This window comes from Tursiops truncatus, chromosome 10 (genome assembly GCF_011762595.2).
Source record: "Tursiops truncatus isolate mTurTru1 chromosome 10, mTurTru1.mat.Y, whole genome shotgun sequence".
Classification (NCBI taxonomy): Eukaryota; Metazoa; Chordata; class Mammalia; order Artiodactyla; family Delphinidae; genus Tursiops; species Tursiops truncatus.
The window spans coordinates 7,440,301-7,468,218 of NC_047043.1; the positions used below are offsets into that span (position 1 = coordinate 7,440,301).

General features: G+C 40.8%; 1 long non-coding RNA gene across 3 annotated transcripts; it reads left to right on the top strand.

Moving 5' to 3' along the window:
• Positions 1 to 9,153: 9,153 nt before the first annotated feature.
• Positions 9,154 to 26,754, top strand: LOC117313786 (uncharacterized). 3 transcript variants are annotated; one of them, XR_012334330.1, is made up of 5 exons: positions 9,154 to 9,932; positions 18,558 to 18,719; positions 24,009 to 24,210; positions 24,829 to 24,962; positions 25,586 to 26,754. It is a non-coding gene; the product is annotated as an uncharacterized lncRNA (long non-coding RNA). The 3 variants fall into 3 exon arrangements; XR_012334329.1 differs by having other exon boundaries at positions 9,217 to 10,037; positions 25,586 to 26,753; XR_004528361.2 differs by having other exon boundaries at positions 9,220 to 10,037; positions 18,558 to 18,702; positions 25,586 to 26,753.
• The last annotated feature ends 1,164 nt before the right edge of the window (positions 26,755 to 27,918 follow it).

Below are 27,918 nucleotides of genomic sequence, written 5' to 3' on the forward strand. Positions count from 1 at the left end.
TACAAAAATGTGTTCATTATTCAACAAGAAGTGTAGCAGTTACAAGCACAGACTCTGAATCCAGACTGCCTGGGTTCAGACACCAGCGCTGCCCCTTGCACACTGAGTTACTGAACCTGCCGGTACTTCTGGAGCCTGATCCGTGTATTTGGTTGGTCACAGTCGCTACTCAGAGGGTAGCTGTGAACATGAAGTGAGCTGACACGTGGCCATGACAGTAACTGGCCCACAGTATAGTTACTATCTGCAAGGCTCTCTGTGTTTGGCGCTGAGGATCAAAGCGATAAAGATACAGTCCTTGACTTCAAAGAGCTTACCTTGGGAAGTTCAGGCAAAATGCCATTTTTCCAGCAAGTAACTGATGTGCTATAAGAGTCGGGCAATTTTAAGGAAATAAATAGGAGAAGTAATAGAATAGGTCTAATCTTGGAAGCATATGCTCGTGGGATCAGTGAGGATGCCCTAAAGGAGTAGTTATTACTCCCAAATTGAGATAGTATTTAGCCAAAACATTGTGAGTAATAAATACAAAAGAGTATACAATCCAATCTGAATTATAAATAATGGCCTATAAGTACTTGCAGGATTTCAGAGATGGACAGATTGGAACAAGCTTGGAATCGTAAAATCCAAGGTTCAGAAGGCCTCTGAAAAGTTTTCTGGCCCAACTTCCAACCTGTGCTTAAATGGTTTCTGTATCTCTCAAGCAGTCACAGAGCTGAACTTAAATATTTCTATTGACAGGGATCTCACTACCATACAAAAGAGTCTATTCCACTTTTAAGGATCTCTGGTTATTAGAAAGCTCTTATTTATATGAAGCTGAAACTCACCTGCCTGTACTTTTTACCCATTAGTTACCCACTAACCTATTAGTTTATTCATTAGTTCTCATTAAGTTCTTGGGGCAAACAGAACAAGTCTGTTTCCTCTTTTATATGACAACTTTCAACTATTGCAGGGATTAGCAAACCTTTTCTGTAAAAGTCCAGGGATTAAATATTTGAGGGTTTTTAGGCAACACTGTCTCTGTCAACTCAGCATAGATAATATGTGAATGTTTAGGGTAACTGTTCCAATAAAACTTTACTTGTGACACTGGAATTTGAATTTCATGTTATCTTCTTCTGAGTTTTTTTTCAACCATTTAAAAAGTGGAAGACCATTCTTAACCACAGACCATACAAAAACAGATAGTGAACCAGATTCAGCCCCCGGGCTGTCCTTTGCCAGCCCCTGAACTATTTTGATAGGGGATTTCATACTTTCCCCAGCTGAGCTTTTCCCTTTTCCAAATTAAATATTCCTCGGTATCTTATCTACTTCTTGTAAAACATGGTAATACTTTTCATTATTCCAACGTAAAATTGCTTTTTTTTTTTTTTTTTTGGTTTGGTTTTGTCTTTTTCTCTGTGTGTGGCCATTACTCACATGTATTGAATTATTTGCTTTGACCGTATTCTAATCCATTTAAGATTCATTATCTCTTTTAACCCTCAAGCCAATCCTTAAAAGGAAGTATTATTAATTCATTTCTTACCTTGTTCTAGAAGCTAATATTATCCCTGTTTTATAAATGAGACAACTAAGGCTCAGAGAAGACAAGTGACTTGTCCCAAATCACTTGGTTAGAAAGTGACAAGAAGGATTTGAAGATGGATCTTCTAACTACTAGTTCAGACCACTTCACACCACACCATGTCCTCTGCAGCTAGAGGTCTTGTAACCCTGTAGAAAGGGAATGAGGTTGATCCAACGTGATTCATGGTTGGTGAGCCCATGAGGTTTCTAAAGATCATCACTTCTCTTTATATATTTTGAACCATCTTTTCAATAGACAGATCTAGCATCTTACCCAGAATTAGAATCAAGGTCTTCAGTTTGTAGGTTGCAGAATCATACTCTTGCCTCTTCTGAGAGCTCTCAAAATCTTGAAAAAATGGTAATCTGAGCTAAATCAGGATTTAAAGAGAAAAAAAGGATGTTGGTAGAAGGCAGGATGGGATTAACAAAGCAGCTTGTCTGCTATGTGCCAAACCCTATGTAAGCAAACTAGCCACTGATTGGTTTCAGGCAGTGAAATCAAGCACTGATCTAATGAGAAAAAAAAATGAATCTGTTTAGTTAACATACTCAATGCTGTTCCCCCAGCTCAAATCCAGACACGGAAATTTATTTCACCTGTATTCCAAAAGTAAGACAAAACACTTAGAAATGGAGGTGGGGAAGCACCAACCTCCAGTAGTTTTGAAGACAGGGTCTGGCTCTCACTTACTAGCATCATCTTGGTACAACTAAGGTACAATTCCAAGCTTTAGAAAGTGAATTGTTTTTCTTACAACTGAGAAACTATCTTTGGAAGCAATCATAAAGGAGATGTTTCAGAAATGTTTTGCACAACTGCACCTTTGAAAGAATAAGAGTAAATCCTCCTCTTCACAAAGTGATCACTGTGTAGGAAAGAACTTCATTCAGATACAAAGTTCTGAGGGACTTGTATGAAAATCAGTACTGCTACTTGACAGTCTTTGCAATATCTTATCAAGGATACTTTCCATCCCCTTTTTAAGCAGATTTCAACTCTAACCAAAAATTTTAAGGTGAGCTACTGTCTTGATGACCCAATGAGTTTTAAAATATTATCTTGGCCCTTTTCTGTTTTAATATTGTTTTCAACACTGTTGGCATTTCCTTTCAGGAGTTAAAACGCCACCTTTCAATGTGGGATTCAAGTACTAATCAAAAATACTTTGCGGTTTAATAGAGCCTACCAAGAACTCTGCTTTTTCTAAATTGATACTTTACGATTTAGGGATGGCTGCCTTCACTGATGTTGTCCATTTTCCAACAAAAAGCTCTCTCTAAGGAGACCTGCTGAAGGAGCATTGGTTTATATCCACTGGCCTGGTTCACGTAAATGCCAGTCCACGCTTTGTATGCCTGAACAATATGCCTGAACCTGGTGTCCGACTGGTCCCAGCTCTGTTTCATAAACACCAAGTCTGAACCCCCCAAACCCTGGCAAATAATGTTCTGGCACCCAACTCTCATGGCTTGATTTATAATAACACAGCCCAGTCGACACAGTTGTGAAAAAGTTTTTTAAAAATGTGATGGTCTTAGTGTACTTCCTCTTTATAGAAAGAATCAATATACTCTGTCTACAAGGTTTTAACAGAATATGAAATGTTGCAAATTTTAAATGCCACAATAAGGGCCTACATACTTTGAATCTCTTCTGTCAATCCTATGAAGACACTGCGCCTTCTATTATAATACGTGTTACATTGTCTCATGATCAACTTTTCACGTACTTGTATTATTGATTACTGGCCTCTCTCAGCAAGAGTGAAAGCTCCAGGAAGGCAGGAATTGTTTTTCTTTTGTTCACTGATGTATCCTAGGCACCTGAAACAGTTTCTGGTATGTACTAGGCACTTAATACGGATTTATTTAATAGATGGATGGAAGGAAGGATAAACAGATGGATGGAACAATATCTTCTACTAGATTGTCAACATCTAGTAGTATAACTATGAAAAGTAATACATGTACACTCTTAAATAAAATTCAAACAAACAACCTGTAAAAAAATTATGACACTAATTAGGGAGATGTGAACACTGGATATTTCATATTAATAAATCATTGTTTATTTGTTGAGATATGAAATGTATTCTAGTGATGGTTTACATGTTGAAATACTTAAAAATATAATGATGGCTAGGATTTGTTTCAAAATAATCTAGAGGAGAAGCAGGGCAGTGAGGGGAGATATATACAAAACAAGATTGGCCATGAGGTGATCATTATTTTGGGGTGATGGATATATAGAAGTTTATACTACTGCATATATTTGAATTTTTTCAGAGAAAAAAGTTAAATAAAAAGTTAAATAAAATAAAGTTAAATAATATTTAAAAAGTTAAATATTCAAGCCATAAAAAAATGGCAAACGGGTAAAAGTAAGACTCCCTCCCACCTCTGAACACTAAGCTCATTTTCGCTTAAAAGGAAAAGCAAAACCACTAAGCATCTAAAATATACCAAGCACTATTCTAGTTAATGGAGACACAGCTGTTAAGAAGCATTTGCATGCTAGTGAGAGAAACAGACAACAAATAAATTAGAAAATAAATAAATACATGAGACAATTTCAGAGAGTGACAGGTGCTGTTAGAAAGCAAAACCAGCTCTTCTCCCCAAAATGAACGAGTGTTCCCAGGTATTCCAGGCATTTACCAGCACACACTCAAGTGTGCGTATATGCACGTGTGTGCATCCTGCACTCTTTTACTGTACACACCCTTTTTTACTCAGGAGCATCCATGTCTTTCTGTACTTTGCTTCTTCCCCTGAACAATACATCCTAAAGTTCTATGTCCAGACTGGGACCTCTTGAGAGCAAGGACCTTCTAGAATTTACTTTGCATCCCCAGGATGTGACACAGCGCCTGGCAGCTGTCAGACCTTCAGCAAATGTTTCATGCCTTGAAGACTTAAAATTCTTCAATTTCTTTAAAACCATCAAAAGTGGTTGAACACTGGGCACACCAGCTTCTCAACCTCTCTGCACCTTTGTCTCTCTTACTCCAAAGGTAGATCTCAGGGGGGGTTTGCAGAGCTGCATGGTGCCTGGCACGTGGAGGGCCTTTAAGAAATGTTTACCAGAGGAATTTGGAAAGGGATGAGAATCACAGAAAGGCAAAGGCTGTCAGACAAACTTCTCATTAACGACAGCTGGGCACCTGGTGGCCCCCCCCCCCCCCCGCCCGGGAAGTAAATGATGCTGGACAGGTGTTCTCTGACACTGGGAAACAGAAAAGCTATGTTTACTGTGCCTACCCATGGCCTGGATCGATTCTGGTCTGGGTTGTTAGGGGGGGCAGAGAGGGCGTTGGGGTGGTTTTTGTTTCTTTAACCTGCTCAAACTGTTTTAAACTCCAGAGGCTTTCAATAATATGTTTGCTCCAAGAATCACCTTTAATCCTCACCAGATCTCGTAGGGCTGCTCATGAAATCAATGGGAGGCCACTTACATCACTGTGTCTTTCCTGAAGGGCTTGGGTCTTGTAGGGTCCAATGTGCTGTGTTAATTTTGAAGAATGTGTTATTAGCAGTCTTACCGACTCTGTTGTTATTTCGCTGGATGGCGTTAACAGCAGAAAAGCTGCATGAGTGCAGTGGCCACCAGATAATGTGGGCCTTGAATTTTACTTCATTTTTAATGGCTTGAGAGAGGTTAGAGGTATTTAGATATGTCCTGAAAAAAATAACTGAGTTACTGATTGGATTTTTAAAAATTGGAGTGAAAAGGAAAAACAAGCTACTGTAAATTGGAATTTATTTACATAGTTCCTAGCATTACTCAAAGTTGAGTTAACGCCCTGTATGTGTACACAGAGCAGAGTATGTGATGATATTCTTACCAATAATGCATCCAGATCATTGCATTAAGCTTCCCTGGCAGATTGCAGTATTTGAAAGATGGGGAGACCAGTCCAAAAATAGACCTAGAGACCCCTTCTTCAACCTGAGATCTTGTTGCATTCTCCCTTTTAAAAGTCACTTAAAGGACCCACTGGAAGCAACAGGAGGGTTTAGATTGGGTAGGAGCTCAGACCTTTCCATGAACGCTACGTGTGCCGAGTGAGTTGTATATGTTGGAGTGTGTATAAATGGAAAGAAGAAAAGAAGCTAGAGAAAGTATGCAAGATTGAAATTGGACAGGAAGATACCAAATAAATGTTAGACACTAAAATTACCATAGAAACCAAGACTGGCTGAAGTACTCAAGGCTCACACAGGCAGCTCACCATTGTCTATAACAAAATACTGACTGGGGGACTTAAACAACAGACGTTTGCTTTCTCACAGTCTAGAGGCTGGAAGTCGATCAAGGTGCCAACATGGTCAGTTCTGGCGAGAGCCCACTTCCTGTTTTGCCGATGGCCGAGTTCTCCCTGTTTCCCCTGGTGACCTTTCCCCTGTGTGTGTGTGTGTGTGTGTGTGTGTGTGTGTGTGTGTGTGTGTGTGCCAGGGGGGCATGTTTGTCCTTCTAATCCTATCATGGAGACCCTACTCTGATGACCTCATCTGAACCTAATCACCTCCCAAAGGCCCCACTGCTGAATACCATCATATTGGGAGTCAGGGCTGCAACATATGAATTTTGGGGAGATACAAACATTCAGTTCACAACCACACCCAAAGCAATTTTAGCACTTTATAACTGTATTTTATTTGGTTATTATGAAGATATCTATATTTATAGAAGTCCTCTAATTTAAAAACATGACACAAATGAACCTTTTTACAAAACAGAAACAGACTTACAGATATTGAAAATAAACTTGTGGTTATGAAACGGGCAACGTGGAGGGGAAGGGATAAATCAGGAGCCTGGGATTAATATATACACACTACTATACATAAGAAAGATAACTAATAAGGACCTACTGTATGGCACAGGGAACTCTACTCAGTATCCTGTGATAACCTATATGAGAAAACAATCTGAAAAAGAATGACTATATGTATATGTATAACTGAATTACTTTGCTGTACACCTGAAACTAACACAACATTGTAAATCAACTATACTCCAATAAATTTTTAAAAAAATAAAGTGTCAGGGCTTCCCTGGTGGTGCAGTGGTTGAGAGTCCGCCTGCCGATGCAGGGGACACGTGTACTTTCCCCGGTCCGGGAAGATCCCACGTGCCGCGGAGCGGCTGGGCCCGTGAGCCATGGCCGCTGAGCCTGCGCGTACGGAGCCTGTGCTCCGCAGCGGGAGAGGCCACAGCAGTGAGAGGCCCGCGTACCAAAAAAAAAAAAAAAAAAAAAGTGTCACTAAATTAATAGTAAAAAAATAAAGAATAAAACATTTAAGAAAAACTAAAGAAGTCATTTTACAGGCTTGCTTTAGGATGATCGTTCATTTGACATTCAAGAAATATTTATCATCATCTACTCTGTGCCAGGTGCAGTTGTGGGCCTCGAGAGATAAAAAAGGATAAAAATAGTTGCGGTCCCCTGTCCTCATGGGGCTCACAGTTTAATGAGAGAAGGAGAAAGACAATGAAGAAGTAAACAAACAAATAAATAAACAAGTAAATAAAATAAATCAGTTGCCGCTTGTGATTCTGCTTTGAAGGACAGAAAAGGGTACAGTCCTAGAAAAAAGTGTGTGGGGGGGATTCAAGGGATCCACTTTAGGTGAGGAGCTTAGGGAAGGAGACTTGGAGGCGGTAACATTTAAGCTTAGACTTGAAAGATAAGGAAGAGCGTTCCAGCAGATGGAACAGCGGATGTGAAGGCCTCCAGGCAGAAGAGAGTTTGGCCTGTTGTAGGAACCCAGTGAGGTCCTTGTGTCTAGAACGCAGTGAGTGAGGGGGAGAGTGGCACAGTATGAAGTTGAGGTGGCTGGCAGAGCAAGATCACATGGGGCCTTGCAAGCCAACGTAAGGCATTATTTTATTCTAAGGATGATGGAAGTCATCATAGGTGTCTAAGCCAGAAAAGAGGTGGTTTGCTTTGTGTGACTTGTACTCTCTTAGCTCAGGTGAAGCAGTCAGTAGATGGGAATACAGGAGGCAGGAGGAGACAGAGACAAGAGTCATGGGTGATGGAGAGAGACGCGCCTTGGATATATTTGGTCCACAAGGATTCTTGCAGCCTTAGTGGTCATAGAAAACTCTTTGTAGATCTAGTGGTGCTTGACAACCATTGTTCAGGTGATGAAGGGACTACTCATTCAGCAGACATTCGTTGGACATCCACCCAGGTGGGCCATATGGCGGCGACACGAAGATGAATAAGACCAAGAGCTCTCGGGCTAGTCAAGGACGCCGGCAAAGACGCAGAAGACATTCAGAAAACCTGTTAAGAGCACTGAGAGGGTTCATCCCGCAGGAGGAGGATGCAGAAGTTTGAGCCCCTTCTCTGGGCAGGTAGCAGGGAAAGTCTTGTACACCAAAGAGATGGTGCCTGAGCAGACTGCTTGAGGAACAAGGAGGATGTGCCCCAAGTGGAGAGACAATGCAGGCAGCAGAGACGTGTGAGCAGGGCCTGTGTGGGCCGCCATGTTGGTGAATGTGGCCAGAGCACTGGGTCCCTGTGGGGAGGGGCAGTGAAGGATCTATGTGCCACTAAGAGGCGAGGGAAACACTAGGACGGATGTCGTTAGAAAGAAGTGGGAAGAACGGTTTGCAAAGAGAATAAAGACAGAGGTAGACTCTGATGCAATAGCCCAGGCAACAATAATAAGTCAATCTGAGGCAAGATGATGATATTCATAATAAGACTGCGTTAAAGCCTTTTATTGTATTCCCTAGACCACCAGGTACGACACCCAACACGTGGTATTTTAAAGATTATTGTTAAACTGTATCAAGTAAATATAACTGTATATGCTAATACACAAAATGTCCAGTTCTAGATTCAGCAAAAGATAGTATACCTGCACAGAGAGGCAAAGAGCTAGATGTTATTTTTACATATTTATAAGGTCCAAACAGGTTAATGTATATTCTTGACATCACAGATTTATTTCTATGTTAATTCACTTTCAGAAAGCATGTATAACCATAATATACATGGTGAGAAAGTAATTTTATTCATATGTTTGGACATAAAAAATATCATTATGCAGTCTAATAATCCCAGTTGACAGTCAGAATCATTTTTTTAAAAAAGAAAACATACATTAAGAAAGAATTCAAGAAAAGCAACAACCAAGCCCTGATCTGGCTCCTCTGTTTTGCCGGGTGGCACTGATTTATACCAGCAAGTACAGTCATTTGCGAGTTCATTTCGTGATCAATGCCTGGCCGAGTTTGCCTTTATACATTATGAAAAGTCATCTCAACATTTGCATTTGTGTAAGCAGGTCTGCTAAAGAACTCTGCCTATGCTTTGCAGGCAACTGGGAAAGCAGTTCATCTTCTTTTTTCTTTCCCTCTTTTATTTACGTACTGAATTTTTTTTTACCCTATGATGACTGCACAGGTATTGATCTCTGGAGAGACACCAAAGTTCTACTATACACCATTTCAAAAGCTTAAATGAGGTTATTTTAGATGTCAGTGCAAATCTTTTCCAAAAACAAGAAAGGACAATTTTATTCTGTTTGGATAACCTTGACATTTTTCCAAAGAGATTTAACCTAGAAGATGTGAAGGTCAATCAGGAAATGCGGTCCTCCCTATCTTCGCCAAGATTGGGGCCTCAAGCTCAGGCCACCTCCAGCCAGCCAGCTGTGGGTAAATCCTCATCTCCAGCTGAGCTGAGCACCCACACTTCCCTCCACCCACGCTGGACAGAGAGAGAAAATGGCTCCATTCTTTAGGACCACAGATCACTGAGAGAGCTGCGTAAGATGGCTTTTTTTCTTCCTTTTTTCGCCCTCGCTTCTCTTTACACCTGAAGTTTAGACGAGTGACACATCGCTGGCTTTCCACGCAGCCCCTCAGGGGCCCCTCCTTCTGGATAAGCCTCAGCCTCCTGGCTGGCCTGCCGGGGAAACTGGTTCGACACACCCAGGGGAAAAATGACAGCTTTTCACAGCAAGCTGCTCGGCTCATAAATAGCACGGGGAAGCGTCCTCACAGGTCCCGACCTGCCTCTTTCAAAACGTCAGCGCAGCCAGCCTGGTAGACATCTTCAGGGAACAGCAGCAACTCTTTACAGAACTTTCTGGGAAGTGTTTACAAACGAAACAGATCGCAGCTGACATCTTAACCATTCTGAGGCCTGCAAGTGAATGACAGCTCACCTCCCTGCTGAAGGCTGGGGGGTTCTTTCTTCTTTCTGAATGACCCTGGGAGGCAGAGAAAGGGAGGGAAGGACAGAGCTAAACAGGAGGGAATTTAGCTTCGTAAAGAATGAGGTGTCCAAAACCCTGGCAAAAGGCCTATTTTTTTATGCCTTCAGGTAAGAAAGTGTTTTTACTGGAACTTGCTCTACATTTCACACCCCTTTTTGCAAATTTCTGCTATATATGCTGAGCTGAGTGAGCTTCTGGACAGGAGTGACAAAGTAAGTACACACTACATATAATTTATTTATAAGCGCTGGAAGAAGTTAAATTCATTCAGGGTTTATTTAACTGCGGTGGTGATCACGGAAAGCTCATGGCATTCCAGCAAAACACCCCCAAATGCACATTTAAATTCTTTTAAGGCCATATTTAAACCTGGAAGATAGATACAAGTGACTTGCTAATCGCATCATTATATGGGCTTTAAAAACTAATTTTTTTTCAATTTTTGAATTTTATTTTATTTATTTTTTATACAGCAGGTTCTTATTAGTCACCCATTTTGTACACATCAGTGTATACAAGTCAATCCCAATCGCCCAATTCATCACACCACCACCCACCCCCCGCCGCTTTCCCCCCTTGGTGTCCATATGTTTCTTCTCTACACCTGTGTCTCAATTTCTGCCCTGCAAACCGGTTCATCTGTACCATTTTTCTAGGTTCCACATATATGCGTTAATATACGATATTTGTTTTTCTCTTTCTGACTTACTTCACTCTGTATGACAGCCTCTAGATTCATCCACGTCTCTACAAATGACCCAATTTCATTCCTTTTCATGGCTGAATAATATTCCATTGTATATATGTACCACTTCTTCTTCATCCATTTGCCTGTCAATGGGCATTTATGTTGCTTCCATGACCTGGCTATTGTAAATGGTGCTGCAATGAATATTGGGGTGCATGTGTCTTTTTGAATTACGGTTTTCTCAAGATATATACCCAGTAGTGGAACTGCTGGGTCATATGGTAATTCTATTTTTAGTTTTTTAAGGAACCTCCATACTGTTCTCCATAGTGGCTGTATCAATTTACATGCCCACCAACAGTGTAAGAAGGTCCCCTTTTCTCCACACCCTCTCCAGCATTTGTTGTTTGTAGATTTTCTGATGATGCCCATTCTCACTGGTGTGAGGTGATAGCTCATTGTAGTTTTGATTTGCATTTCTCTAATAATTAGTGATGTTGAGCAGCTTTTCATGTGCTTCTTGGCCATCTTTGTCTTCTTTGGAGAAATGTCTATTTAGGTCTTCTGCCCATTTTTGGATTGGGCTGTTTGTTTTTTTAATATAGAGCTGCATGAGCTCTTTCTATATTTTGGAGATTAATCCTTTGTCTATTGATTCATTTGCAAATATTTTCTCCCATTCTGAGGGTTGTCTTTTCGTCTTGTTTGTAGTTTCCTTTGCTGTGCAAAAGCTTTTAAGTTTCATTAGGTCCCATTTGTTTATTTTTGTTTTTATTTCCATTACTCTAGAAGGTGGATCAAAAAAAAATCTTGCTGTGATTTATGTCAAAGAGTGTTCTTCCTATGTTTTCCTCTAAGAGTTTTATAGTGTCTGGTCTTACATTTACGTCTCTAATCCATTTTGAGTTTATTTTTGTGTATGGTGTTAGGGAGTGTTCTAATTTCATTCTTTTACATGTAGCTGTCCAGTTTTCCCAGCAGCACTTATTGAAGAGACTGTCTTTTCTCCATTGTATATCCTTGCCTCCTTTGTCGTAGATTAGTTGACCATAGGTGCGTGAGTTTACCTCTGGGCTTTCTGCCCTATTCCATTGATCTATATTTCTGTTTTTGTGTCAGTACCATATTGTCTTGATTACCGTAGGTTTGTAGTATAGTGTGAAGTCAGGGAGTCTGATTCCTCCAGCTCCATTTTTTTCCCTCAAGACTGTTTTGGCTATTCAGGGTCTTTTGTGTCTCCATACAAATTTTAAGATTTTTTGTTTTACTTCTGTAAAAAAATGCCACTGGTAATTTGATAGGGACTGCACTGAATCTGTAGATTCCTTTGGGTAGTATATTAATTTTCACAATAGTGATTCTTCCAATATAAGAGCATGGTATATCTCTCCATCTGTTTGTGTCATCTTTGATTTCTTTCATCAGTGTCTTATAGTTTTCTGAGCACAGGTCTTTTACCTCCTTAGGTAGGTTTATTTCTAGGTTTATTCCTTCCTCTGAAATTTTTTGGAAGAGTTTGAGAAGGATGGTGTTAGCTCTTCTCTAAATGTTTGATAGAATTCACCTGTGAAGCCATCTGGTCCTGGACTTTCATTTGTTGGAAGATTTTTGTTGTTGTTGTTGTTGGAAGATTTTTAATCACAGTCTCACTTTCATTACTTGTGATTGGTCTGTTCATATTTTGTGTTTCTTCCTGGTTCAGTCTTTGAAGGTTATACCTTTCTAAGAATTTGTCCATTTCTTCCAGGTCATCCATTTTATTGGCATAGAGTTGCTTGTAGTATTCTCTTATGATGCTTTGTATTTCTGCAGTGTCCATTGTAACTTCTCCTTTTTCATTTCTAATTTTATTGATTTGAGTCCTCTCCCTCTTTTTCTTGATAAGTCTGGCGAAAGGTTTATCCATTTTGTTTATCTTCTCAAAGAACCAGCTTTTAGTTTTATTGATCTTTGCTATTGTTTTCTTTGTTTCTATTTCATTTATTTCTGCTCTGATCTTTATGATTTCTTCTACTAACTTTGGGGTTTTTTTTTTCTTCTTTCTCTAGTTCCTTTAGGTGGAAGGTTACATTGTTTATTTGAGATTTTTCTTGTTTCTTGCGGTAGGCTTGTATTGCTATAAACTTCCCTCTTAGAACTGCTTTTGCTGCATCCCATAGTTTTTGGATCATCGTGTGTTCATTGTCATTTGTCTCTAGATATTTTTTTATTTCCTCTTTGATTTCTTCAGTGATCTCTTGGTTATTTAGTAATGTATTGTTTAGCCTCCATGTGTTTGAGTTTTTTATGTTTTTTTTTTTCCTGTAATTGATTTCTAATCTCATAGCATTGTGGTTGGAAAAGATGCTTGATATGATTTCAATTTTCTCAAATTTACCAAGACTTCACTTGTGACCCAAGGTGTGATCTATCCTGGAGAATGTTCCGTATGCACTTGAGAAAAGTGTAATCTGCTGGTTTTGGATGGAATGTCCTATAAATATCAATTAAATCTATCTGGTCTGTTGTGTCATTTAAATGTTGTGTTTCCTTATTAATTTTCTGTCTGGAAGATCTGTCCATTGGTGTAAGTGAGGTATTAAAGTCCCCCACTATTATTGTGTTACTGTCAATTTCCTCTTTTATAGCTGTTAGCAGTTGCCTTATGTATTGAGGTGTTCTGATGTTGGGTGCATAAAGATTTATAATTGTTATATTTTCTTCTTGGGTTGATCCCTTGATCATTATGTACTGTCCTTCCTTGTCTCTTGTAACATTCTTTATTTTAAAGTCCATTTTATCTGATGAGTGTTGCTACTCCAGCTTTCTTATGATTTCCATTTGCACGGAATGTCTTTTTCCATCCCCTCACTTTCAGTCTGTATGTGCCCCTAGGTCTGAAGTAGGTCTCTTGTAGACAGCATATATATGGGTCTTCTTTTTGTATCCATTCAGCGAGCCTGTGTCTTTTGGTTGGAGCATTTAATCCATTCACATTTAAGGTAATTATCAATATGTATGTTCCTATTACCATTTTCTTAATTGTTATGGGTTTGTTTTTGTAGGTCCTTTTCTTCTCTTGTGTTTCCCACTTAGAGAAGTTCCATTAGCATTTGTTGTAGAGCTGGTTTGGTGGTGCTGAATTCTCTTAGCTTTTGTTTTACTTGTCTGTAAAGCTTTAGATTTCTCCATGGAATCTGAATGAAATCCTTGCTGGGTAGAGGAATCTTGGTGTTAGGTTCTTCCCTTTCATCACTTTAAGTATATCATGCCACTCCCTTCTGGCTTGTAGAGTTTCTGCTGAGAAATCAGCTGTTAACCTTATGGGAGTTCCTTTGTATGTTATTTGTCATTTTTCCCTTGTTGATTTCAATAATTTTTCTTTTTCTTTAATTTTTGTCAATTTGGTTACTGTGTCTCGGCATGTTTCTCCTTGGGTTTATCCTGCCTGGGACTCTCTGTGCTTCCTGGACTTGGGTGGGTATTTCCTTTCCCATGTTAGGGAAGTTTTTGACTATAATCTCTTCAAATATTTTCTCGGGTCCTTTCTCTCTCTTCTCCTTCTGGGACCCCTGTAATGCGAATGTTGTTGCATTTAATGTTGTCCCAGAGGTCTCTTAGGCTGTCTTCATTTCTTTCCATTCTTTTTTCTTTATTCTGTTCCACGACAGTGAATTCCACCATTCTGTCTTCCAGGTCACTTATCTGTTCTTCTGCTTCAGTTATTCTGCTATTGATTCCTTCTAGTGTATTTTTCATTTCAGTTATTGTATTGTTCATCTCTGTTTGTTTGTTCTTTAATGCTTCTAGGTGTTTGTTCTTTAATTCTTCTACGTCGTTGTTAAACATTTCTTGCACCTTCTTGATCTTTGCCTCCATTCTTTTTCCGAGGTCCTGGATCATCTTCACTATCATTATTCTGAATTCTTTTTCTGGAAGGTTGCCTATCTCCACTTCATTTAGTTGTTTTTCTGGAGTTTTATCTTGTTCCTTCATCTGGTACAAAGTCCTCTGCCTTTTCATTTTGTCTATATTTCTGTGAATGTGGTTTTTGTTCCACAGCCTGTAGAATTGTAGTTCTTCTTGCTTCTGCTGTCTGCTCTCTGGTGGATGAGGCTATCTAAGAGGCTTGTGCAAGCTTCCTGATGGGAGGACTCGTGGTGGGTAGAACTGGGTGTTGCTCTGGTGGGCAGAGCTCAGTAAAACTTTAATCCACTTGTCTGCTGATGGGTGGGGCAGGGTTCCCTCCCTGCTGGTTGTTTGGCCTGAGGCAACCTAGCACTGGAGCCTACCCAGCTCTTTGATGGGGCTAATGGCAGACTCTGGGAGGACTCACACCAAGGGGTACTTCCCAGAACTTCTGTTGCCAGTGTCCTTGTCCTCATGGTGAGACACAGCCACCCCCCACCTCTGCAGGAGACCCTCCAACACTAGCAAGTAGGTCTGGTTCAGTCTCCTATGGGGTCACTGCTCTTTCCCCTGGGTCCCAACATGCACACTACTTTGTGTGTGCCCTCCAAGAGTGGAGTCTCTGTTTCCCCCAGTCCTGTCGAAGTCCTGCAATCAAATCCTACTAGCCTTCAAAGTCTGATTCTCTAGGAATTCCTCCTCCCATTGCCAGACCTCCAGGTTGGGAAGCCTGACGTGGGGCTCAGAACTTTCACTCCAGTGGGTGGACTTCTGTGATATAAGTGTTCTCCAGTTTGAGTCACCCACCCAGCAGTTATGGGATTTGATTTTATTATGATTGCGCCCCTCTTGCCGTCTCATTGCGGCTTCTCCGTTGTATTTGGATGTGGGATGTTTTTTTTTGGTGAGTTCCAGTGTCTTCCTGCTGATGATTGTTCAGCAGTTAGTTGTGATTCTGGTGCTCTCGAAAGAGAGAGTGAGCTCACGTCCTTCTACTCCACCATCTTGAACCAATCTCCCCAAAACTAATATATTATTATTTCCATGTCAGACTATGAGAGAAATAGTGAATGTTAAAATTAAAGGTATGATGCTGTGTTTTTAGATGGAATGCTATCAGGAAAATAAGGGGGACATTTCAGGTTAAGTGTGGGGAAGGAAGGAAAGAAAAGGGGGAAAAATAGATTCTCATTTTTGAGATTGCAATTTCATTTCAATTTAATAAGATTTTAAGTTTGGTTTGTTTGGCAAGTCCAATAGTATAGCAATAGGGACTAAAGGTCTTTGGATATGTCATTGCATGAGAGGACTTATTAAAGATTAGACCTTTTTTTTTTTTTTTGCGGTACACGGGCCTCTCACTGTTGTGGCCTCTCCCATTGCGGAGCACAGGCTCCGGACGCGCAGGCTCGGCGGCCATGGCTCACGGGCCCAGCCGCTCCGCGGCATGTGGGATCTTCCCGGACCGGGGCAGGAACCCATGTCCCCTGCATCGGCAGGCGGACTCTCAACCACTGCGCCACCAGGGAAGCCCTAGACCTCTTTTATGTATTATTTTTAATACACATTTCATGGCATTTACTGCAGAAGTCTCCTTGGGGAAATTAACAATGGAACAATTTCTATATTTAAGAACCATAAGTTCCCATGTATGCTGAATTAACCTATTGTATATCACCTTAATACTGGATACAGGACTTCCCTGGTGGTGCAGTGGTTGAGAGTCCGCCTGCCAATGCAGGGGACACGGGTTCGTGCCCTGGTCCGGGAAGATCCCACATGCCGCGGAGCAGCTAGGCCCGTGATCCATGGCCGCTGAGCCTGCGCGTCCGGAGCCTGTGCTCTGCAACGGGAGAGCCCACAACAGTGAGAGGCCCGCGTACCACAAAAAAAATACTGGGTACAAGGAAGGAAATTTCATTAAACCAGTTATTGTGCCCTTTTGTTTTTCTCTACTCCACTCAGTAGATAGTCTTGGAAAACTCTGCCGTAGCCTTAACTTTATCTCAAAGACATGAAGTGATTACGTGCTTTTTATATTTTATGTTTTTTTTAATAATTAACTTTCCTATAAGGAACTACCAACAGTAGTTAGCAATGAGATAATTATAAACAAATTCTATTTTACTATCTCTGTATAAACATACAAGCATGAATATGAGGACATCTAAAAATGCAGAAATATTAAGTTATATACTCCATGTATCAAAATATAAAAACATAGCTGGAAGGAAATTTTTTTTCAAAATCAGGAAATAGTTCCTTATCTACTAGGTTAAAATCCTAAATCCTCCAACAAATGTACAGTTCCATATTTTTTTTAGTATTTCGCCACATAAAATATGTAAATAGCTCTTCACATTATTGTGGTGACTTGCATGTACAGTGAGGGTCAGATGGGAAAGAAAATAGCATTCTTATTTGTAAAGCAATGAAAACACAGGATAAATCTGGAATTAAAGCTGGCCTTTGAAACAAATTAAATATATGTTAAAGCATTTCTTCATGTCTAACTGTTGCACAGAGTGAGTTTTTTACATAAGTTGACACTTAATGCTACTTTCTATGCACTCTCTTACTGAAGGGTTGGCCTTAAATTCATTTTCCCCCTTGGATCGGTATTCTTGATACCTGTGGAAAAGAACATGCTGGCTCCTCTAGAAAGTAGATAAGGTCAGAATTCAGGAAGAAATAAACATGATACTCCAATGGGAAACGTATAAAACATCATAGTCCGTCAGCTGGGCTTTGAATGAAAAGTCAGTGAATCAACACCTCCCAGAAAAATCCATGCCGCTTCTTGCACAAAACCCAAACTACTACCAGGACTTTGCGTTAGTTCGGTGTAGACATTCTGCCAGACATAACGTATTTGATAAAGCTTCTGGCTTTTCATCTTCAGCCTGGTTTGCTATATTAATTCAAGAGTCTCAGGAATATGAGAAACAATGGCAATAATTCAAAATTTTTCATTATCTGTTCTTGGATGTGTCTTCATTTGTCATAACTGTTGGGCTATAATAAAGGAGCTTCTTCTGTCTTTTCATATAAATTTGGGTTTATTCTTTCCTGGTACTGATTTCAGTCCTGTGCCACCCTGACCCAGGGGAAAGGTGTGGGCTCCTTCTTCCCCAGGTACCTGCAGGTTGATGTAATTACCACTCCCGGCACCAACCCTGCCTTTGTCTCTAGTCCTTCTAGCCTTAGGAAGCTTCCTTTTATTTCAACTAGAATCGTGTAATTAGTGAAAGGGTCAGGCAGAGCCAGACTTTTCCAAATTGAAAGTGATCACAAGATCATTAAAATCCAAGGGCCAGGATTATTAAAAGCATGGTTTATAATGGAAGCCATTCCTGTAGAAGGAACAAATACCCTGTAAATCAACAGCAGATTACCTATAAATACTTATTCCCAGAATTTTGCATCTGGATGGGGTGTTCTCCTTCCCTCATCCTCTTTTGTGGGTATTTACCCACCTTCTTCCTAAAGGCGGGAGATTTACCAATTAGGTTAAAAAGGCTACAATCTTATCAGTCTTGCTAAGGCTCTGTTAGCATAATAATGTAGCAGAGTTTTTATAAGAGCTGGTCAACATTAGCAAGAGAAAGGGCTGTTTGTCTTGTAGATGTTTCATTCAAAGGGCCGGGAATGGTCACCCACCCTCCTCTGCCCACTACTCACAATCCCTCAAGGGAGCAAAGATTCAGAGAGTGGAGAGTGAGAGACAAAGTGGGAAAGATCCAGGTGAGGGAAGGCACCGGTCAGCCGTGCTCTGCCTGCACCAGGAAGAGGATGCCTTCTGAAAGGGTGGGAGGGAGTAAAGGACTTTCCCGGGACTAAGTACCTGGGGGAAATGGAGGTTTCATATCATTTCTGTGAGGGGGGTTGAAAACAGCCCCTCACAGAGACTCGGGTCTAAGAAGTGGAGGACAAAAAAAAAAAAAAAAGTTATAAGATAATGGCTATAATTCCCTGTGCTATACAAAATATATTCTTGTTGATTATCTGTTTTATACATATTAGATTACATCTCTTAATCCCATTAGGGGAGGAGATCCTGCCCCTCCCCCTCCCCTTCCCCACTGTTAATCACTAGTTTGTTTTCTATATCTGTCAGTCTGTTTTGCTATATATGAATGTTTGTATTACTTTTCAGATTCTACATATAAATGATATTATACAGAAGAAAAAAGAAGTGGAAGACAAGTGACTGAAAAGGCAACCAGGCAGCAGCAAAGCCCCGGCTGAAGTCATCCGTGCAGGACCGGGCCAGCAGCGCGAATTGGCCCCAGAGCCAGTTGGTAGGGACTGGCAAAAGGTCCTGGTGAAACCTCCATGTAAATCCCGATGGGGCGGGCGTGAGGGGGTCATAAACTAGTCCTAAAGCTCACCCTTCCTCAGCCCTTTCACTTCCAGGTTAGGATTAAGCAACAAGGAACGGCTGAAACTGTTTAATCATTCCTGCAGAGTGAGAGCCTGTGTTCTTCAAATCTACTCAGTCATACACAGGCAGGATTTGTGTAAGCACAGCTCACTGGCCTTGCGTTTCCCACACCTAAAGGAAGTGAATGACTGTACTGAATTCTACTTTTTTCCCTTGTTTGTTGCTTCATTACATGGAGTTTGGATCAAAGCCTACATTTAATATAAATAAAAGTTGATCTGCTAAAATTTTATGAAAAAGATCATTAAATCCCAGAAAAGTAGCCATTCCTAAAACCTGAAAATGTTTCATTTTTCTGATAGACTCCCAGCAGCACTTTGTTTGCATTAGAATTAAATGTCTGCCACATTGGAAACTGTAAAACTCAATCTCAGAAGGCTTTTTTATAAATTTAATATAAGATTTTAAGCAGCTCTTCTCAACTACTCGCCTAGCACAAAACAAGTCTTTTCTACATAAAAATACGGTGAATTTATAAGCCAGTTACTTCCCACAAATTTGGGGAGGCAAAGAGGAGGAAAGAGAGACAGCCCAGGATAACCTTGCTTTCCTGTTGCAACTCCAGAGATTCACCAAGTCCTAGAGTAAGGTGAGAGAAAAGAATCAGAGGTGACAGAGTTTTTACCAAGCTCTAATCGTGGCAATGAGCCCAGCACACCCCGATGTAGCTTAAGTGAGAATGAAGCAAGATAGACCATCACAGCCCTCCCTGGGAAGGGGTCTCCCTAGGATGGGAATCAAGATCATGATCACCAGGTCTTTCACTTATGGAGAGCTGGCCACATGCCAGGCCTTGGTAAACACTTCCTCAGAGATTAACTAACTCTCAAGACCCATACGAGACACAGGTCAGATTCTACTTCACAAGCACCAGAAGCCAGAACGGAGTGGAGAAGGGTTTATCCCTTCCAGCTCCCCAGTGTGAAGTAGATCCCAGTCATTCTCAGTTCCATTGCCCTGGTTTATTATTTCTTTCATTACATCTATCTCTATCTGAAATTATTTAATGTATTTGTCTGCTTCTGGGCTCCCAGGCGATGCTTAATAAATGTGAATCGAGAGAATGAATGAACTTGCCCAAGGTCCCACAGCTGTTGGTACCCAAGCTAAAATTTGAACTCTGGTCTATCCAAATCCAAAGATAACTACATATTTAAAGGTTTTGTTTGTTTGTTTGTTTTTTAATTTAAAAAGAACTACTTAGATACTTACTAATGAAATGATACGATGTCTGGGAAATGCTTCAAAATAATACAGGAGGTGGAGGTTGCATGTAACTGAAACAAAACTGACCTGTGTTGATAGTTGTTGGACCTGGGTGATGAACAGGTACAGGTTGACTGCAGTGTTCCCTCTGCCTTAGTAGAGGCTTGAAATTTTCCATTATAAGATGTTTAATTCAAAGAGAACTTCGACACTCATTTCATATTTCTGTTCTTTCTTCTCCTACCTCAGTCTTTGCTGTTACCAGTCTAAATTTCATTCTGCTTCTCATCCTATGCTATCTAAACAATTTCCATTTCCCTTACTGCCTTTTTCCCCCATTTCTTTGACTTATGTACAGTAGACAAAAAATTTTATTTTCCCCTGAACACTTCTACATACAAAATCTTGCCATATCCTTAATTCTGGCCATTAATTAAAAAGCAGGAATTTCATTCCAAAACTGTATATGTGCAAATTAGCAAATTTATGTACAACTCTAATATAATCATTAAATAATGATTTCACATAAAATTTAAAATTCATGTATGCAAAAAAATTGCAACGCAGGACATCTGACTCATTGTTATTTAAACTACTAAGTATAACTTATATCATTTTTTACTAAATGTTCTCCTGAGTCAAGCAAGCAAGCAGTAACACCTACTCAAAGAAATTATAGGAAATAAGACTAGCTTTAAACACCAAATAAAAGAGAAATGTAGTTATTTATTTATGCTTTTATTCTTCTGTTCCCATCATCTTTCTATCACTGTGACCGTGGCAAACATTATTGTTTTCTCAATCTATTTCCATTCTCTGGTGCTTCCTTGTCAGCCGAACCCAAATGTTGTTGGAGCCGTGATGTGTCTAGCCTCAGGTGAGATGTTCACTCTCTCACCCACTCTCACATCTAAAATAGCCTCGTAAAGCCATTGACCAATGAGATATACATGAAAGTCCACTCACGTGCTAGGAAAATTTTAGCATTTGTTAGAGGGAACAGAAGTAGTTGGCTCGTCCTTCCCCCACACTGTGCACACACACACGCACACACACATCTTCCCTCCTTGAATGTAGATGTGATGACCGGAGCTACAGCAACCACTGTGCAACTATGAGGATGGCATCCAACAAACATAGGATGATAGGGTGGAAGGAGGTAAAAAACCTGTGCATCTAATGTCATCACAGAGCATCTTAGTCAATGCCAGCAACCATCTACCTTTGGACATCTGCTCGTATTTTTTAAGCCAGGTCTTTCAATAGTTGTCATCAAATACATTTCTAACTGATATAGTCATCCTTGCTGAAAATTTTCAACTGCAGATTAATATTAATAAATTTCAAAAAGAAAATGAGATTTTAAAATGAGGAAGATCCTAAAATAGATGCTACTTACAGACATACAAGATCATGATTTTGCTCAGATCATAGGGTTTACTCAGTGGCTTCAGTTAACACCTCAGGCTTGAGGTTCTGTGGGTATTTAAAAATAAATACACAAGCTTCCATTCACTCAAAGGACTGTCTCATTCAGAATCCAGTTTAGGGTACTAATCTAAACAGTGGATGATGTGAGGCACTGTGTATTTTGCCATAAGTAAAATTACTTATTGTGGGAAAAAAAAATGTAGCACAACGTTTCCACTGTCCACTCCCTGTCTCTTCATATCTCTTATCAGTTTTATGACAATCAAAAACAATTCCAGGTTCATGATCTTTTCCCCTCTTGGAGTACCTTTTTTTTTTTCCTATCTTCTCACCCTGACTTCCACCCACTAACACACCTTCTCCAATTCCTAATTCCTTCCCCCCCCCACCCCGGAAATAATTGTTGGGCTTTATGGCCATCCTATAGCAATTATTAGACCCTTTCGTTTGCCCAGCAAAACTTCATTGAGCACCTACTATGTGCCACATGCAGTGTGAGGGGCTGGGAGTATCCTGGTGAATCTAGTGGTCTAGAGAAACTCAGATTCTCTCTTAAATGTCATCTCAGTATAACTACTCATGCACTGCATCTTATTTTTATGTGGTTGAAACTAATGTATATGAAGAAAGCACAATTTCTTAAATTTTTTTTTTTTTTTTGCTGTACGCGGGCCTCTCACTGTTGTGGCCTCTCCTGTTGCGGAGCACAGGCTCCGGAAGCGCAGGCTCAGCAGCCATGGCCCACGGGCCCAGCCGCTCCGCGGTATGTGGTATCTTCCCAGACCGGGGCACGAACCCGCGTCCCCTGCATCGGCAGGCGGACCCCCAACCACTGCGCCACCAGGGAAGCCCTGTATTTTAAAGCTTGATATTCCTGACTTGTTATTTCAAATGAGTAATTTGCTAGAGACCTTTAGATGCTTTAATAGGGTGACAAGACTACTTGGGCAAGAATAAAAATGGTTTTGTATGTTTTTAAAAGTACTGAAAAGAAAAAAGTATGTTTGAGCATTTGGGTTTCCTCAGAGGTTATCAGCCACTTAGAAAAATTGCCAGGTCTAGGCAATAAACACACTCACACATACCTATATGTGTTTTTTTAAATATAGAATGTTAGACTTCAAGCAACCTTAGAGATTTGATGTATTGGAAAACTGGGTCCTAAAAAGGTTCAGTGACGTGCTCAAAATTAAAGAGCTAGTAGGTGCTTAAGATCCAATTATTTCACTCAGAAAGGAGGTTTACTACAGCAGAAGTTAATTAAATTAGATAGTATAGTAGAACAAGGGTCCTCAAATCATGGCTGGAAATCTGACTCTGACCCTCTGTTGAAAACAGACAATTATAGAGAAAGGAAATAGAACTCAATCTACTATGAAAGGCAGAGGGGCAGGTGCAGTCGTCGGTATGAACCATGAGAAGAATGGCGATGGAGAGCTGCTCCAAGTTACTGACTTCGTGGTTTCAGCATTTAAAGAAGTAGATTTAATATTTTTTCCGGTAAGGGAAGGTGCTTTGTTTTAAAAGCTTACTGAGGATGGGGGAGACGGAATTCTGCCACAAATGTGGCTGAATAGTCTTTGAATCCGGGAAGCAAATCCAGCTGATTTGTAACTTTAATGTAAGAAAATGTCCGAAGCTTGATGGGGAAAGTGAGTTATAAGAGTTGAGACTAACGAGAGGTTACACGTTTGTTCCTAGGTGGCATTTTTTTTTTTTAAATCATTCTCCATGTGACTGTCGCCGCTTTGCAACATAAGCATGATGACCGTGAGGGGCCATCCCTGGAGGGTCTCAAGATGGACATTCCTAGATCTTATGGAATCTGTGTATTTTGAGGAGAGAGGGTTCATCATTTCATCAGATTCTCAGAGAAGTCTCTGACTCTGAAAAGACCAAGGATTCTATTCGTAAACTTTGTGACTCCAAACATGGATTGAAACATGGTCAGTGCATAAACGAGGCCAATACACATGAGGGCTTCTCTCAGCTTCTCTCGCTCAAGGTGACCAATAATTTATGCCAAGCAAGTAGAAAAGAAATGCACATTTCACTGATTTTATTACCTGTCCCTAAGGGTAGGGCAAAAAGATGAAAAACATTAAGTTGTCAACAGGTACAATTTTGTGCTTACTTGTGAGACAGTGAAAGTGTAGACAAAATGTAGTGTAGAAAGTGTCGATAAAATCACTATTTTGTCCATTATCAGCAGCTTCCTCTTCGCAGTACCATTCCTCAGCCTGGTCCCAGTTGCCCAAGGTAATGTGAGAAAGCGTGTGGAAACCGTGATTAATGGTTCTTACTTATCTCCTATTAAAATGCCTAGCAGCCTTTGAATATAGGTGCTTGAAGATTTTAAATTTATTAATTTATTTTTCTTAGAATCAGTGTATCCTGATGCTAACTTGCTTTAACACTTTGCAAAAATTCTATAAAAGTAATTTATGAAGTAAGTTTTCTGGCTCTGCATGACCTGGGCATTTCTCTATAAAAGATTCAACTTTTTTTTTTTTTTTTTTTTTGCAGTACGCGGGCCTCTCACTGTTGTGGCCTCTCCCGTTGCGGAGCACAGGCTCCGGACGCGCAGGCTCAGCGGCCATGGCTCACGGGCCCAGCTGCTCCGCGGCACGTGGGATCCCCCCGGACCGGGGCACGAACCTGTGTCCCCTGCATCGGCAGGCGGACTCCCAACCACTGCGCCACCAGGGAAGCCCTCAACTTTTTTAATGTATTTATTTTATTTATTTATGTTTGGCTGCATCGGGTGTTCGCCACTGCATGTGGGCTTTCTCTAGTTGCGGCGAGCAGGGACCACTCTTCACTGCGGTGTGCGGGCTTCTCATTCTGGTGGCTTTTCTTGTTGCGGAGCACGGGTTCTAGGCACGTGGGCTCAGTAGTTGTGGCTCGCAGGCTCTAGAGCGCAGGCTCAGTAATTGTGGCTCAAGGGCCCAGCTGCTCCGCGGCATGTGGGATCGTCCCAGACCAGGGCTCGAACTCGTGTTCCCTGCATTGGCAGGCGGATTCTTAACCACTGTGCCACCAGGGAAGTCCCTCAACTTTTTTTTCTCTTAACTCAGTGCTTTTGTTTTTCCATGTATATGAATCCTTTCCCAAATTGGCAATTTTCTTCTACCTCCTTCATTTCAATACTGTGCTTTTTAACTGTGCCATGGGATTGTTTAGCATTATGCCGTCAGCGGTTCACAGGAAAAGAGTATATTTGATTTTAAACAGGATGAAAATGACATCTTTCATACTTCTGTTTAGTTTGTGAGAAGGCGAACATACAAATACAATGAACGCTAAATAAAATTTATCAACTCAACATTTATTGTGTACCCACAAGGTACCAGGAACTGTGGATAATAACAATAATATTGAGAAGAACAAGTGTTTATCAGTGGGTGCTCTCTGCCAGGCTCCGCAATGTGTACTTTACATCGACTCTGATTCAATCCTCAGCACCACACTACGAGGGAGGTATTATTTTTAAGCCTTATTTTACAGGTGGGAAAACTGATAGAGCTGGGACTTGGCTCAGGGAACTCTACCTAAAGCCTGTGTGTTTAAACACCTGACCTTCACTGTCTTGTGAGGGGTACAGAACAAAAAACAGACAAATGGAGCTTAAAAAAAAACCAAAAAACAGTTTGTTATTTAAATTTTCTAGAAAGTAGCCCAGTATCATGAAGACAATTTTAAGACATATTATCGCTGCACATCTCATATTTTTTTAAATTAATGTGACATAGAAAGAAAGCAAATGATGAGTCTTAAAACTTTTTTTCTGTATGTTACACGTCATACTACACCCAACTCCTTATTTATTAAATCAAGCTTTAAAATAATACCTGGAATCTTGTTAATCACTCATAAATTCCTGTGCTGGGGTGTCCATATTCTTACATACCCTTTCTTAATAGTGAGAAGGCAAGAAATCTAGGTAATGCATCTTCCACAGCCAAATGACCATTGAGGGCAGCAAAGAATTGAGAATATGAAAATTCATAGGGGAGATCTTTAAGAAAGAAGCACAACCACTAGAGGAAAAAAAAGAAAAGAAAGCAAACAAAAAATAACGTGTTTCCCTTCCTCCCCTCCAGCCACTCTCTGTTCTTCCCACGAGATGTAGACGGTGGGCATCTCTCTCTGTGGCATTGATGCAGCTCTCCACTTCTGAACTCTGGCTGAGTGCCACGTGGAAGAGCCAGGACACCTCACCAAGGGAAAGGCTTGCCAGGTCTCCTGACTGATAAGAGGAAAGTAAACAACATCCCTTTCGAAAGGAAGCTTGCTGTGACAAGGTTTTGGCCCACGTTCACTAAACAATGATGCTTAAAGAGTCAAAAAAATTTTTGCATGAATTTTCATTTCTCCTGGATTTTCCAAATATGTCCTCGGAGGTTCTTCCACTACCTGTGCTGACAAGAACCAACCACGTGCCCATCGGGTGGAGGTGAGTTCTTAGGGCAGAAAGGGGGGCCTTGGGTTCACGGATACCTTCCTCTCTGCCACCATCCAGGAATTCACACCAGATGAAAGACCATTCCTATGGCCTAAAGCTTTCTATCTTTGGGGGTCTTCAGGTTACATTCAAATATCCCCAAAGACACAGTGAGCCCTAGAATATAGTCATGAAAATTGTTTATCCAAGAGTCTGGTTACTAGAGAAAATCACAAAGTTGTTTACAAAGGACTTTTGTCAGTGATGACTCAATTTATTAATCATGACATCATAACAATTTTTAAAACATTTGTTGTAAATGTGAGGCAATGTGTGAAGTTGCCTGGCTGAAAATTACAGTTGGCGGCATCAATACAGACTCACCCAGACCCCCACAGACACGGTAACAGGGATTATGAAGGATATCTCACAACTGAATCCATCAGGGGTTTCATCTGAAAAAAATCTCATACATTTCATGGAACAGAGATTATTACTTCTGAGGAGATTCTATTCAAAAGGAACAGGCTAAAGAGACATTTGGAAAGGAAAGTGTAGCAAGAATATGAAAATAACATTGATGGACATTTTCTCAAAAGCTATATCGGTTTTTTTTTTGGTTTTTTTTTTTTTTGCGGTACGCGGGCCTCTCACTGTTGTGGCCTCTCCCGTTGCGGAGCACAGGCTCCGGACGCGCACGCTCATGGGCCCAGCCGCTCCGCGGCATGTGGGATCTTTCCGGACCGGGGCACGAACCCGTGTCCCCTGCATCGGCAGGCGGACTCTCAACCACTGCGCCACCAGGGAAGCCCTACCTCGTTATTTTTATGTATCATTTGGAATCCTTTTACAACTCAAAATGTTTTAGGCAAAAAAAAAAAAAAAAAGAAAGAAAGGGGAATGCGTCGGCATACATAACTGTAAAATCCAGGGAGTATGAAGTCCAGAAAACTTCAGGTATGACTAGGTCTAGGCACTCAGATGATTCTATCAGGAACCTCTCTATTACTCTCAGCTCATTTATCCTTCTTTGGCTCTATTCTCAGGCAGGTCTCTCTCTAATCATACTAAAGACAGCTTCCAGCTAGTCTCCTACCAGTTTAACAACAACTACAGAAATAGGAGGCCTCTCTCCCAGTGGTACAAGAAAATAGGGGCTGGATCTCATTGGCCTATTTTGGGTCATGTGACCAGCCCAAAGCCAATCACTGTGGACCATTATGAGACTTTGTTCTCATCGGCTGGGTGTGGGTATCTGAGGACCCAAGCAATGGGATCAGCCTCACTTTCACCTGTGTAGTAGTTCTCTGCCATAACTAAGTACCACAGACTGGATGGTTTAAACAACAGAAATTTATTTCTCACAGTTCTGGAGGCTGAGAAGTTCAAGGCCAAGGAGTCAGCAGGGTTGGTTTCTTTTGAGACCTCTCTCCTTGGCTTGTAGATGGCCGTCTCCTTCCAGTGCTTTTATATGATCTTCTGTGTGTGTGTCTGTGTCCTAATCTCCTCTTCTCATGAAGACACCAGTCATATAAGGGCCACCCATTTGACCTCATATTCTCTTAATCACCTCTTTAAAGGCCCTATCTCCAAACATAGTCACATTCTGGGGTACTAAGAATTAGGATTTCAACATATGAATTGGCTGGGGGTGGGAGCACACTTCAGCCTTATAAATTTAATTTTCTAAGAAAATTTTGAGGCTGTTATCAGAAGAAAGGGAAATCAGTGCTGTGCAGACACCAACAACCTGCCTGCTAAACTCTTCCAGTCTCTGCAGACCCTGTCCCAGCAAAGCCTGCCATGAATTTGCTACAACTCGATTTGAGATGCCAGTATTTCCAGTCCTTCGGGAATGCCTCCACTTGGAAGGTTACCACCCTGGTTAACAGTACTGGAAAAGAACTGTAATGCTTTCAAGCCATGTTCTCTAAGTGTGTTCCGTTAAATGCTGGATGACTGGGGATTTAGATAGATGTTATTTGGGGGGAA